The 15,061-nt window shown below is 44.1% G+C and overlaps 1 long non-coding RNA gene across 1 annotated transcript; it reads right to left on the minus strand.

The window, feature by feature from the left end:
- Positions 1–6,212: 6,212 nt before the first annotated feature.
- LOC134472357 (uncharacterized) lies at positions 6,213–14,380 on the minus strand. The gene is made up of 3 exons (XR_010042166.1): positions 12,982–14,380; positions 9,722–9,849; positions 6,213–6,452 (listed from the first exon to the last, which is right to left on the minus strand). It is a non-coding gene; the product is annotated as an uncharacterized LOC134472357 (long non-coding RNA).
- Positions 14,381–15,061: the final 681 nt, after the last annotated feature.

Below are 15,061 nucleotides of genomic sequence, written 5' to 3' on the forward strand. Positions count from 1 at the left end.
TTCTCAGAAGCTCTGAAAGTCTCAGTCTGGCCCTGTCCACTCTGACCGATGAGGTGGTGGATTCAGCTTCTCCATCACAAATGGGGCATGTGCGCATGTGCGTGGGCGTGGGTGAGTGGGGTCTTCCGTTATGTAATGAAGGTTAGTGAGGGCGAGAATGACCTCTCTGCAAATCTTCAAGCAATAATAGTGATGATTGGGGGAAGACTGGTCTAATTGCATTATTTTAATATTGGACCTGGGAATCAAAAATGTTCCTATTCCTCTTGCAAGCCTTCTCTGATGTCACCTTTGGAAGTCTTCTCTGTCCACCTTCCTGTGCTTTCCTCCCCCAAACTCACTGTCTCTCTTGGGCTATGGATATTATTACTGTATCAATTTGCCCTGGAGGAATATGCTTTCATTTCCGATTTCCTGTAAGGCTCCTGGAGGGACATGGCCTATGCATTATTGTGACTGATTCCTCTGGGCATCTAGCACAGTACCTGGGACATATGGAAGCCTCCAAAGATGTTCACCAGCAGCAGGAGGTGAGGGCAGTATCTAAGGAGGAGAGGTGCATTCATAAGACGGGCTAGGCATCTGAGCAGAGCAGGACATTCTGGAACCATTGCTTCCAGACTGTCTCGTTCCTCACCACACCTTCTCTGCTTGGTGACTCACAGCAGGAAGAGGAAGGACTGTGCTAAACTGTCCCTGAACACCTCCCTTGCTTTGTCCTCAAAAAGGAGGAAAAAACCAAAACCACAGATAATGAAGTGGCTTAAGGTCTGTCTGGCTTCCTGGCCCTTTGCTTTGCTGGGTTTCAGTTCCTCATGATGTAGAAGTTCTGAGTCAGAATGGGAGCCTTGGTTCCCTAGGGCTCGGAAAGTTCTGAGTCTTTGGTCCCTGTGTTCCTTCCACTCTGCAGCAGGGCAGGATCTGCAGCCGTGGCCCCGGCTGCTGTGCTGCGATGAGTCTGTCCTTTTGTTGTGAGTGCATTTCTCCCACAAAATGCCTGCCTTCTGCTGCCCACCTGTGCCACCTGCTGTCCCTTGATTCTGTGGACAGGGCTGCACTCAAAGGACTGTTTAGACAGATTTCATCTCTATAAAAATGGCAGATGATAAATTTAGAGCCCTACGTATGCCACGGAGCTATTTATGTTTTATTTTAAACGACATAGGCTGTCCTTTGTCTGTATGCACTCATGTCTGTTCCAAAGCATCTTCTTCCTGGGTTTTGCACCACAAAAAAACCCCACATTATCCAGGCTCATTTGAAGACTTGGCCAAAGAAAGCCAGAGGTGTGGGAGAAGGTGGGGGAAGCCAGGTTAGTGCTCCCCTCTCCCCTGCTCGGTGGCTTTCAGCTGTTTGCTTTCAGCTGTAGTCTGGAGGGGGTTACGGGGATATGGATGCTTCCAGATGTCCCCAGCTCCTGGGTTCTAGTGACCTCCCACTATCCCTCCAGCCTCAAGGCTATTGTGGCTTATGTCATTCTCCGTTTGGCCTCTTAAATCTTCCATTACCTGTGTTCAGTTCCCTCTGCAGTATCTCACATGCTTCTGCCTTTACACTGAACCCAAATTAAAACATTCTGGATATAGCTATACACCACGTATGTGTTGGACAGCATAAATATGTGAATAGTTATCTAGATACACATGCACAAAGATCTTTCTACAGTCTGTCAGTCTACCTAATTATAAAACACACAGAAAAAGATCTGAAAGTTTACATCTGAAACTAAAGAGTGGTTTTGCACCTAGGAGAAAGAATGGGGGACTCAGTTGGGGTGGAGCCATGAAAGCAGATTGTAGATTTTTAAAAAATATTTTGGACCAGGGATATAGCTCAGTGGCACAGCACTTGCCTGGCAAATGCAAGGTCCTGAGTTCGATTCCTGATACAAAAAAATTGTCTTTACTGTGCCCGAATTTAAATATATAAGACCATAACTTTAATATGTGTACCTGGGTGTTTGACCTTTTTATTTTTACAATGAGTGTATATTCATGTATTGATTATCTAATATTGAAAATAGTTAAAAATACGAATAGTACGAGTGGGTAACAGATTGGTGCTTTAGCCTGAGTTTTGAGCCAAGTAGGGAAAATCTGCAGAGATGCTAATGTTCATTCATTCACCTACTGGGCAAATGTTATTGCATACGGTGTGCCAGGCCCTGTGTTAGGTCCTGAGGGGTCACGGGTGAAGAGCATGGATACGATCCTTGCCTGTATTATCTCAAGTAGTTAAAGCACAGTCAGGTCAATATTTATTATTTATGTGTAAATAAGTCACATACGAAGAGGACAAGGAAAGGCTTACACAAGTCAGAGAAGGGTTTACCACTGGTGGGAAATGGACAGACAGAAGGGGAAGACCAAAGGCCACTGGTCTCAGCTCTAACAGGGAAGTCCACAGGAGTGTTTTTAACTGTTTTCTATAGATTGGTGCCAGTGTGAGAGGCAGGTGCTGAGATTCTGTGGGACTGGTCTTCAGTGCTGTAGCCTTGTGGCCCACAGGGCTGGGCCCACTGTCTGTACCCTAAGCTTGTGAGCATTTGTGTGTGTGTGTATACATTTGTGTAAGTGTGTGTACATTTGTGTGTGTACACAGTGCTGGGGCCAAATCCCAGAGCTCTACCATTGAACTGTGTACTCAGTCCCAGTGCTGTATGTCTGATAGTAATTTACAAGGCTGGTTTGGAGGTGTCTCAAAATATCAGAATATCCTTGGATTAGGAGTACAATAGCAGTACCTAGGCTGGGCTGGAGCTTGGTGGCAGAGCGCTTGCCTACCATGCTTGAGGCCCTGGGTTTGAGACCCAGCACTGCAGAAAACCAAATCCTCAAACTCAGTCGGACCAAAGATGTTCATGTCCATCCACCCCCTCATCCTTTGATAAGGTCAATTCCTATTGTCTCAGTAATTAGTAAGGCAAGATCAAACATTTAAGACAAGTCTTTGGTCCTTCTTTCATCTATCTTTCCACTCTTGAAGTCTCCTTGAAAACAAATGACTTGTGATGAAAGATTCCCTACAGGCAAGTTCCAGTCTTTCCAAGCTTTGTCATTTTCTGTTTTCACATAATCTAATTCCAAAAAAAAATTGTTTTTGCCTCTCAATTCTTCCAATTCGTAAACATTTTGGCAGTGGCTCTCATCTCATTTTATTGTAAGCTACCAAATTTTTTCCTCTGAAATTAGGTTTGCATATAAAGTAGCCCATTAATTGCAATTATAATTTAGTGACTCTGTATCTAATTCTCTCCAAACATAGAGGCAAGTTTCATTTCCTTTTGATGTCCAAATTACAAAGGTAGACAGGCTCTTAGTTTGACCTCATGTCCTCCAGCTATTTCTAGGCGTCCCCAACTAGACATGTCATTCATTCTTACAAAACAGCTGCTGTAACTACACAGAGCCACTCAGTCCTTGCTCTCCTGCTTGGCTCCTCCAAGTCTGCATCCTGCAGGGCCTCCTTTGAAGCCCTTGGTGCCACCACTGCCTTCATAAAAGGACCTCAGCTTAAGCCAGGGACCTGGTTCCTGCCAGCATCACCAGGCCTGCCAGGCCTTGGGCAGTCAAAGCAGAATGAGGTGTGGTGTGGAAGCCATGGAAACCCCTCTTCCTTCCAGCTCTGAGCTCCTCCTTGTCACCTGTGATCTGCAGCAATGGTTCAGATGGAGCCTCAAAAAGGTTTCTTGTCAGCTGGCTATGGTGACTGTGATCCCAGCACTCTGAGAGGCTGGAAAGGTAGAGGGTCACAAGTTCTAACCCAGGATGGGCAACTTAGTAACTTAGTGTGTTGAGCTCCTGTCTCAGAAGGGTTGGGGAATGCAAATTCCATGCAAAGGCCTTGGGTTCTAGCCTCAGTTTTACAAAAATGCTTCTTGCCAGTTTTCCCCCACCTCTCTACCGTCTGGCTCACACTCATGCAGGCATTTGGGTTTAAACAAGTCCAAAGAACTGTACGGGAAGAGAATTCATACCCTTCTTCAAACCTCCTCTTCTTGGTTCTCAGCCATTCCAGCTGGTATCCCCAACTCTGTCCTTAGAGCCACAGAACTCCCCAGTCCTTTCAGCAGGGTACACAGACCGTGAGTGTGTGTGTGTGTGTGTGTGTGTTGGGATGGGGGTAAGTTGAATCTCTATGGCTCTGTCTAAATTCAAGCTTGTTTTCAAACTAGGCTCAGCCAGTCAAAATGTTTTCCATTGTTCTTAATAATCTACACTCATTCTAACAACAGAGACGCCCAATTTTAAACAGGTCGTGAAGAGAAAACCCCCACTTTGCAATGTCTTCCTGCACAAAGGGCCAGGCTGCACACAGGTGTGTTCACCGGAAGTCAGCGGCTGCAGGGCGCCACCGTGTTTGCTGTGAGGAGGAAGCGAGCACTGTAAGCGCCCCAGGTTGGGCCTTGTAGCAGTGGTTTAGGGGCAAAGCCTGCGGTTGACACCGATCCTGCTGTGCGAGGCCTCTTTTGCCTTCAGAGCTTTTGTTTCCTGTGCAACTGCAGCCCTGAGAATGGGTTGGGGTCTGGCCTGGACTCCAGGCTCACAATCCTGTTACCACAAGGGAGCTTCCCTGTGAGCTCAGCCTTTGGGGAGTGATCATAGTTTTTAAAAAGTATAATAAAACATTCTCTTTGAAGTCGAAAGAAAATTAGTGGGTGTTTCTGTAGAACCTATCTGATTTGCATGTAATATGGATTCTGCACTCAAGCTCACCTGAGGCAGAAATATCTTCTATCTGCATTTTGCTATGGAGGAGCTGGAGCAGGCTGAACAACTTGCTCAAAGACATGGCCTTGGAGAGCCAGATTCCAGAATCTGTGCACTCACCCATCTCAAAGTCCCTCTCATCTACTTCCATGAAAATCTTAGGGCTAGTAGGCTGTACCTGTAGCTCAGGTGCACTTGCCTAGCAGACAGGAGTCCTGAATTGGACCCCCAGTACCCTAAAAACAAAACCTTAGGACTGTTATCAGCCAGTCCATCAGCTCCTTCTTGGCCCATGTTTCATTCCAACATAGAGAAGTCTGTAAGTTGCTATAAAAAAATTTTTTTTCATTGGCTAGCAAGAGTTCCAGAGCCCCAGGTGGTGGCTCACACCTGTTATCCCAGGACTCAGGGGACTGAGGCTGAGGCAGGAGGATCACTGTAAGTTTGACACCAGCCTCGGTTACGTAGTGAGTTCCAGGCCAACTTGAACAGAATGGCGAGCCCTGGTCTCAAAAACTGAAAACAAAACATAATCTCACCAAATGATAGTGCTCCAGTGTTCCGAGTAGAAAGTTGAGTTACATTTTTAAAAATATTTCAACCAGTAATAGAACCTTCCAAAAAAATTGCCCACTGGTTATATTTTTAACCACAAGGGTTAAATATAGAAGCTTGTTTTGTAAGAAACCACCAAACTGTCTTTCAAGGTGCTTGTGCTGTTTGGCACTCCCACCAGCAGTGGCGTTCCCTACTGCGCTGTCTGCCGTAGCACTTGGTGATGGAGTGATGTAGGGATGGTGATGGAGTGTCCAGGATTTGTGCAGCCCTGATGGGTGCTAGGTATGCCGTGGTGTCTCGCTTCCGTTCTGATTGGCATTTCCCTGATGGCACATGGTAGGGGTATCTTTTCCTATGCTATTTGCACCCGTGCATCTTCTTTGGTGAATGTCTTCCATGGTCTTCGATCTACTTTTCAAATGGGTTGCTCACTTTTTCCCTCTTTATTTCCCCCTCCTTCTCCTCCTGCTTTACTTCCTACCCTTCCTCCGCCTCCATTTTCTTCTCTTCCGCTTCTTTCTCCTCCTCATCCTTCTTCTCCTCCTTCACTTTCGCCTCCTCCTTTTCCCCTTCTCGGTTTCCTCCTTCTCTTTCTCCCCTCCTACCTTCTTCTTCCTCTTCCTCTCTTTCCCCTTCCCTTCTCCATCTTTCTTTTCTTCTTCATTTGTTTGCAGTGCTGCTGATGCAGCCCAGGGTTTGGAATGTGCTAGACTAGTACAATTCCACTCAGTAACTAGAGTTACTGAGATGTAGAAACATATTAAAAGCTAGATTGAGCCAAAAATTAACCCACCCTCCAGAGGAGGAAGCTCAGGGCAAAAGCCCTGGTTTCAGTCCTTATTGCCAAAAACAAAGCTAGGTTTTAATAATTACAAATTGTTATTTCTAAATTTGACAATATAGAAATCTATTTGTAATAAAATAAAAATAGTGATTTTTTTCCTGTAGGGCAGAATTTTTTAAAAAGCAGACATATCTCTGAAAGTAGTGTGACATGGTTAAACCAGGGCCTGGAGATGTGGCTGGATGGTGCTGGTGGCTGCTGGGTGATGGGAGACAGCAGAGAGTGGTGGTTGAGAACACAGGCATTGAATTTCATACCTGGAATCACCATTTATCAGCTGGATGGCCTTGGGCAAATTACTCGGTCTGTCTGGGCTCAAATTACTCAATCAATCTCTTAATCTGAAAAACGGGAAGAATAACATTACTTACTGTGGAAGACTGAATGCTTGTGTCTCCCCCAAATTTATAACATTAAGCCCTAGCTCCCTACATGGCTGCATTTGGATGTGAGCCTGTGAGGGAGTAATTAGGGTTGGATACGACAGGAAGAGTGGGCCTGGGTCCTATCTTTCTGAGAAGAGGCACCAGTGTTTCTCTCTCTCTCTCTCTCTCTCTCTCTTTCTCTCTCTCTCTCTCTCTCTCTCTCTCTCTCTCTCTCTTTCTCTCTCTCTCGCACAGAGGACACGATTGTGACCACACAGTGAGAATATAGCTGTCTGCCATCCTGGAGAACCTCACCACTCACCCACCCCACCAAAACCTGGATCTTGGACTGCCAGGGTCTGGAACTAGGAGAAAAACAATGTCTGTGCCCTATGCTACCTCCTGAGCTGATTAAGACACCAACCTAGTAGAACTGTTGAAGGACTGAATGAAACCACAAGGGTATAATTTGGGTTTTTAATGTCCCATAAAGTTTCATGGGTCAAAGGAGGGAGGGTTAGTCCTCAGCCTGTGGTGAATGGGAGATGGTAGAACCTGTGCCAGATGGGACACGGTAAAGGGAAGGTAGTCACTGAGCATGTTCTTGCAGGGGACATTGGGATCTACCCCTTTACTTCCTGACTGCTTCCTCTACCACAGACCCCAAAGCAATAGAGCCAGCCAACCATGGACTGAATGCCCTGAAACCATAAGACAAAGAAGACTTTCCTCCTTGTAAGTCGATTTTCTCCAGTATGTTGTCACACCAATGGAAATTTAACACACACATATACATGCATGTGCACACACGTGGCTTCATGAAGTCCTAGGCATGTGGGAAATTATACCTGAATCACCTGGGACTGGTGACTCAGATCTACAAAGTCATACACACTGTCATAGGTATGTTTGTACAGGCACACTGAGTTTTGAAAATTGATTACTAGGAAGACATTCTTCATTTTGAAGTCACGCCAGACTTTACCCCACACAAGTGTGCCTATTTAGGTCGGGGCCAACATCTCATGACTTCCTGTTTCCTCCACCTTTCCCCAAACACTTGGGTTCACATTAGTTTTTTTTTTTTTTTTTTTTTTTTAAATAAGGTCTCCTGCTCCCTTTCCCCCTAATAAACATCAAGCCAACATCAAGTGCCTTGTAATGGGCCTCAGGGGAAAGAAAACACAGGACAGGAAAGGTCTGTGCAGATAAAGGAAGCCTGTAAGGCAGAGATGGCAGTTGTAATCTTAGGAATTCCCAGGGCAATGGCATCAAGTTGAACTAAAGTGGTAGAGCCCAGTGTGCAAAAATGTTAAGCCTTTAAATAATTGGTTTATTCCTCTTCATGCATTCATTGTACACTTATTTGGAGCCTTTCATCTTCATAAATTATTATGAACATCAATGTAGGATGGAAGAGTAATTTTCTAGGAAGGGTCAGAAAATCATGCAAAACTGGGTCTCAAATATTAAATTATATTTTTCTTAACAAAATATCAGTTTCATGGTAGAGGAAACTGAGGAGACAGGAGAAAAAGAAGCATAAAAAAATAAAGAAGGGAAAAAGAAAAAGAATAAAGAAAAAAAAAGCGGGGACTGTGATCCCTGCACTCATGAGACTAAGGCAGGAGCATTGCCATGAGGTCAAGGCCAAACTGAACCACAGAATGAGACCTTGTCTCAAGATATTGACAGTTAACCAATTGACAAAACAAACAAATAAACACAATAATAATAGCAGCAACAGTAACAGCAGCAAAACATAACAAAGGTTGGTAGTGAAATTGCTCTAGGGGAAAGGAATAATTTTCTCCATGTTTTAAAATTTGTGATGGGCTCCATAGTGTGTGTTTATGCTCCTCCCACTGGCCCAGGCCTGGGAGGAACCTTTGGCCTGCATCACAGCTGCACTGGCCCTCCAGGTCTGCAGCGAGACAGAGTGGGGATCCCAGCCCCACTGCCTCCTGCCTCCTCTGCTGGGTGATGGCGAGGCCCTGCCTCTTGCTCAGCATTTGCTACCCTGATTGGGACAGCAGGTTCCTGTCTCCAGGGCTTAGGTCCCTGCAGAGGTCACCTGGGAAACCTGACATTCAGGACCCAAATGAGTGGGAGTATGTGACATCAGAATGACACAGAGAGACCTCCAGCTCCTCCTTTCTTCTTAAAACTGTCTGCCAGGAATACTATAGCCAGGTTTTTATTGTTTGGTAGTAGAGAAGGGAAGTTTTAATGAATTCAACAGGTATTTATTGAGCATCGACTCTGTGACAGGCAATGGGAATACAGAAAGAGATTGGGGATCTGCTCCTGGTGTCTGTAGTCAGGGAGGTAGTAAATACCCCTCACCTTCACATATTCTGCATCCTTCCACTCTCACTGAATGTGGCTACATCTTCTAATGCACAGACTGACTCTTGTCCCACGAGACCCTCCAGTGGGCATTACATTTATATGTCACAAAGTTGGAGTAATTAAAAAAAAGAAATCTTTGGAATGTCAAAAAGAAATAATTTTAAAAGGAGGTATTATATTTCTTCATTTTTTATTTTTAAAAAGCCCTTAAGCATTGTTTTTTCAGCACTAAGGATTGAACCCAGGGCATTTCACTGAGCTACATTCCCAATGCATTTTTCTTCTTATTATTATTATTTTTTATTTTGAGACAGGGTCTTGCTAAGTCACTAACGTGCCCAGGCTGGGCTTGAACTTGTGATTCTCTGGTCTCAGTCTCCCAGAGTGCTGAGATTACAGGCATGTGCCACCATACTCACTTCTTAAGCATTATTTCACCTTAATTGGATGCAATGCAAGCAAAGAAAAATGACATAAAAAACTTTTCTCATCTTTAAACCCAAGCCAGGATCCTTTATAACAAGTGCAACTGTGACAGACCTGCAGCCTCCTTTTCGGAAGTTCATTCTCTGGGTTCCAGTGATGGTGACCGCTCTTTCTTACATCCCACTCACTTTTGCATTTCCCAGGCCTACTTGGCAAGCTGGACCATTGTCTTCCATGGCGTGGAATCAGAACAGGCTATCAAAGAGCTTTTCTCCCGGTTCCCACTGCCTTTCCATCTCCTTCTTCATGGCCTAAAGCCATGCTTGGTGGTGATGAGTTGCTGCCCATCCCCAGTCCTTGCTCTGACTCATCCGTAAAGCATGATTTTTTTCCCACCAGGTTTAATGATCACCCCTTTCAAGATATGTTAGTTTTCTCATCATTGGGACACAATATCTGACACTCACAATCTAAGGAAGTGACGTTTAATTTGGCTCATGGTTTCCAATGATTTGGTCCATGGTTGGCTGGAGACAGGGCAGAGACATCATGGTGGAAGAGTGCGGTGTGGTACCAGATGCTTAGTTCATGGTGACTGGAAAGTAGAGCAGAGGAACAGTGTCAGAGAGGAAGGGGCCAAAGACCAAATATAGTCCCCCATTCACCTCTCCATGACCCACTCAGACTCACCTAGAAATATGTGCTCCACCACTTCCCTAGGTGGAACCCAAGCCAATTAATCTGACATTTAACCTTCACAGCCATACAAGGATCCATCCACATAGGGACAATGGCAATCCCCCCTCTCTTAAAATGAAGTTTATGAAAAGAGATTATGTTCACAGCTGCACGTGGAATGCAGTGTGACAGCATCCATCTGGTACCCACACCTGAGCCAGCTTGAGGACTAAGCTGCCGTGGAGAAGAGAACAGGGTAGAAGCTGATAGAACTGTGGTCCCCAACTATGAACAGTGAAGTACTGTGCTAACTGATCCTGGGAATACCCTACTCGAGACTCGTCACTGTATGATGACTCACATTTTCCTGGTTGCTTATATCAGGGGAGTCAGTTTCCTCTGTCACATTTGCAGGTCTCCTGGTCTACCTGCCTGGGTCCATGAATACGCAAGCCACAGAACCTCACTGGTGGCCACTGATAGATTTTTATTTAGCTATACTGCAATTTTAAGAGGAGGAGAATGATAGGCTGTCTTAGTTACTTTTCTCTTATTGCTGAGACAAAAATACCCAACATCTGAGGTTAAAGGGGAAAAGGTTTATTTTTGCTCACTGTTTGTAGAGATTTCAATCCATAATCAACTGGCTCCAAGGCAGATGGGGAACAGTTCAGAGCAGCAGAAGACAGCAAAAGCAACAAGGGAGAGAGAAGACAAACTTCTTTCTGTCCCTTATATTGCATGCAAGTTACCTGTCTTAAGGTGGGTACAGCATCCACATACTTAATCCCAGCTCACAAACTCTAGATTCATCCATCTCTAAAAAGCCTGTACCCCATGACTGTGATGCTTTGGGGGGACATCTAGACACAAATCATAACACAAGCTAAGTAATTTGTGCTCTGGATTCATTTGTTTATTCGTTTTTGAGTTAAACTTTTTATAAGGGATAATTACAGATTCACACACAGGTGTGATAAATAAGACACAGTGATTTTGTTACCCGTCAGCCAGGGTCCTCCCATGGTAACATCTTGCAAGGCTGAAGTACAATATCCTTCATGCTCATCCCGTCACATAACAAGATTGGTGATTTGAGGATGGATTTTGTGAAGTCTGGAGGCCTGCATGGTGAGTGGGGGGCATCCCACAAAGGACCGTGGCCCCTGTTTCTTTATCTCTTATCAGGCATGAATGAGAGCTACCCAGAATGAAAGAAAATCAGAGCTTTTAAACAGCATCTGGTCTGGGACAAGACACTAGACTCTTAGAGGAGCTGGCTGGGGAAGCCAGCTGTGTAGAACCTAAAGCCCATGGGACCTATGGAGTAGAGAAACTGTCCCAGGAGCAGTCTGGGTGCAATCTTTTCAGTGGGGAGAAGGTTGGGGATCTGAGTCCCAGCTGGATGTCAGGGTAACTCAGATGAGCAACCTGATCAGTTGTTAATATCCAGGAGTCTTACTTGTCTTTCTGTTCCCAGCCTTGGCCCAGAGTCTGGGATGTGAGAGATATATGACCAATGTTGGACAATTTAAGGAACAAATATACCTCTGTAGGGCTTGAAAAACAAGTGATTTTGTTATTGCTGCCCGGACAGAGAGAGGCTCATCATAAACACAGCTGTGCACATTGGTTGAGTTTGTGGAGTCCATGCACCTTTTGCCTTTATTTTGATAAAACCTTGCTGAAGAATCCACATCTCTAGGAGAAGTTTGCTGGACTCAAGCCAGATCCTCTTCTAGTGAATTCCAGCCACTTCCTCCCAGTTCTAGGGAGTCAGGCCAGTGTTAGGGACCCCATAAACCACACTCACCACACACTCAGCGGAGGAAGCCTGAAATTTCCCACAGCCTCACCTAGGACAGTATTTATAAGCTTTCAGGATTTCAAATTAGATACGAAATCTAATGGAAAGTTAGCCACTGTTTGTAAATTTTTTAACGAATGTTTTCAAAAATGACATCCTTTCTTTACTTAGTTTTCTTAGGCCAGTCTATGTAACTCAGGCTTGAGCTCACTATGTAGCCTAGGCTGGCTCAAGCTTGCAGTGGTCTTTCTGCCTCAGCCTCCCAAGTGTGGGATTACAAATGTACATCACACTCGCCTAAAAAGCTTCTGTTAAAATAATTTGCTCCATGAAATTCCTGTTTTGAGGGATGTTGTTTATAAACAAATATCTTTATTAAACAAAAATGAGTTTATCTTCCCAGGAGGAAACCAAGGGGTTTAGATTTCTTTTTCCCAACTAAAAGTCAACCTTGAGGTTGTATTTTGAATCAGCAAACAACTATTTTGAAGCTTTCTGAAAAATTGAAATTAGTGGGAGAATTTTTGTCTCTCAGCAGGTGCTTGTTGGAACTTTCCTCAAATGCTAGGATTTTGGGGACTCTGGGTTTGAAACTAGAGTTCCAGGAAGCACCAGATAGAGAACATAGAATTAACAACTTCTGTTCTGTCTTTTGCTGTCAACTCATTCCCCTTGCTGGTAAGGGTTTCTCCACGTGGGTCATTATTCCTGCTACACCTAGGGACACTGGCCCTGTTACCACACCAATGAAAGATATGAGAGCAAGCTGATGCAGCCAGAACCCCTCAGTGAAGGACTGTCCCTTGAGATGTGAAATACTTTACTTATTTTTTTTTTATTTTAAAGACAGTAAAATACAACAAAACAGGACAGAACAAGGCCAATCAAGACAATAGAGTGAAATTGGTATAGACCTTCAGGGCAGGATACTGGGATAACAGTAATAGGTACCATAGTATATCTTGTTATCTTCACAATAGTTGTCCATTCAATCAGATATAGCAAAATCAAACCAGAAACAGAATACTATAGAACCAATCAAACCAAAATATTGAACAGAGCAAAATCAATCACAACAAAGCAAAACAGTGAAAACAATATTGGCCTTCAAAGACAAGATAGAAGGAAGTCTCCCATGTTTGCTATATTGCATACTGTCATTCTCCCTGGAGACACTCCGACCTCTGACCCCAGGTCAGCATAATCAACCCCAAAATAGAAACATTTAGTTGCTTTATGTACCTTAGTTGCTATCAACTCCAGCTGCCCTTGAAACCATCCAGTTGCTAATGGAGAGGAGGGGTGGTAAGTTTGATTCTCAGCCCGTGCACTGTTAGACTCAAGGGAGACACTGAATTGTTCTCTCCTGGGTGCACCCACAGTTCATGCCACTTACCCGGAAGGCTGGCTCACTTTTCTTATTTCTTTTACTTTTAATTAGCATGTGTTTGTGATACATAACAATGGCATTCATCTTGGAGAACTGGTGTACAATATATCGTTTTTATTTGTCTCCTTTAAATGAATCTCACCATCATAATTCTGTTTGATTTGGGGTACCAAGCTGTCACTATAGAGTGGCAAAAAAAAAAAATACTCTTAAGCAGGAGCATAACAAAACAATAAGTAAATTAACATTTTCTAAAAGAAAAGGGAGTATTTTTATTGTCCTTCTGCATTGCCAGGCACTTTTTAGGGAGAAGCTCTGAATAAATAGAGTCTTGGAAATCTGACCTCCGCTGGTCTAAGAATAGAGTGAATCTGGTCCTTGTGAATTTCCCATTCAGGTTCTTGATGTTCCAGGAAGCGGTTCGCTCAAGTTTCTCGTCTCCATTTAGCTCTCCTGAATGCCCGGCTTCAGTGCCCGGGCCTCGCTGCCAAGGGCCTGCTGGTGCATTCAGCTGCCATTCAAGGAAGCAGCCCCCACCCAGCCCGCTCTTGGAAGCCGTCTCAGAGCGCAGAACAGGTGGAGGGACATTCTGCCTCCGAGCTCTGCTGGCAGGTCTCACTGCTGCTATTGCCCAATGCCAAGAATGACAAAAATCTTTTGTGTATGTTTGGGGGTGGGAAAGAGCAGATCTGACTGTGAACAGCAGTCAGCTTGCTGTTCAGACAAGATTCCCAGGGTAGCTGTTATAACTCAGACAGCAGGAACTGTAACATAGGGGTGGGTCGCTGGGATGGATTGACGGACACTTTGGACAAAAGCATTTAAAGGTTGTGTATTCCTAACACCATTGGATGGACTATGGATCAATTTATAGATCATTAAACATGTGCTAGTCATACTAAGGAAGTAAATAAACACACAACATTTGTGTTCACACTTCCTCTCTAAACACCCGCCTTCGGAAAAGTCATTAATTACCTGCTGGCAAAAATCTGAATGGACGCAAGATTTGCAATCTCTAGCTACAATCCAATCTTATCCTTTTATAGGCTGACTCTTCCTTAAATTAACAAAGGCATCAACTTCACACTGCGATTATAAATTCTAACTTGTGAGCTTGCCAATTGTTTGTCAGCCAAAAGCTAGCCGGGCTTAATTTTCAGTCTTGACATGTCACTGTAAATACAAATAATACTTTTTAATTTTTTGAGAGAAGAAAATAATTATGCTAGTATTCAGATGTTTTCAGAACTGCTTCGGAAAATGGCCAGAATGATGGGACAAGTATGTTCAAAGTGAGGGGGAGAAAATACAAGGGATTTAAAGGCAATATATTTTTTATTATAATAATTTTTTTAAATGTAACTCACAGTACAGTAATTTTTATAACCTCACTTCTAGATATCTACATTACCGTTTCAATTTAGAGAAAGATTAAAATGTGGCTAATTGAAATAAATTATCCCTGGAGAGTGAATTCTCACCATAAAGTTGTATGACTCTCAACACTGTCAAATCTCTTCAAGACACCCTAGGTCTTATTAAATGTGTGTTAGTTTTAAAAACATACTTTGTGGTTTTGCCCTGAACGTAGCCAGACCACGATGAAGGGATCTACTTCATCCTGCTCCCAGCCGAATGAGCTCAGGACACTGTGCTTAATGATCCTGTACCACCAGCAAAGTCTGGGATGAAACGGACTTCCGCTTGTGTTTATTTACATTTTCATTTGAGCACCTCATTGCCATCCCAGGTGGATACTAACACGGCCATCTGGCTTATCCTGTCCCTGCACGGTGCCTGTCACCTTGACTCATTGTAGGGCATCTTCTTCTTCGCTCTCTGTGACCTCCACCTTCCTGAGCCAAAGCCCAGCATGGCTCTCTGTGGTCCCGGATGATCTGGTCTGTCCTGCCCAGCAGCTGTGACAAA

The sequence above is a fragment of the Cavia porcellus genome, unplaced genomic scaffold, assembly GCF_034190915.1.
Source record: "Cavia porcellus strain 051 isolate PalLab524CR breed Dunkin Hartley unplaced genomic scaffold, mCavPor4.1 scaffold_23, whole genome shotgun sequence".
Taxonomy (NCBI): domain Eukaryota; kingdom Metazoa; phylum Chordata; class Mammalia; order Rodentia; family Caviidae; genus Cavia; species Cavia porcellus.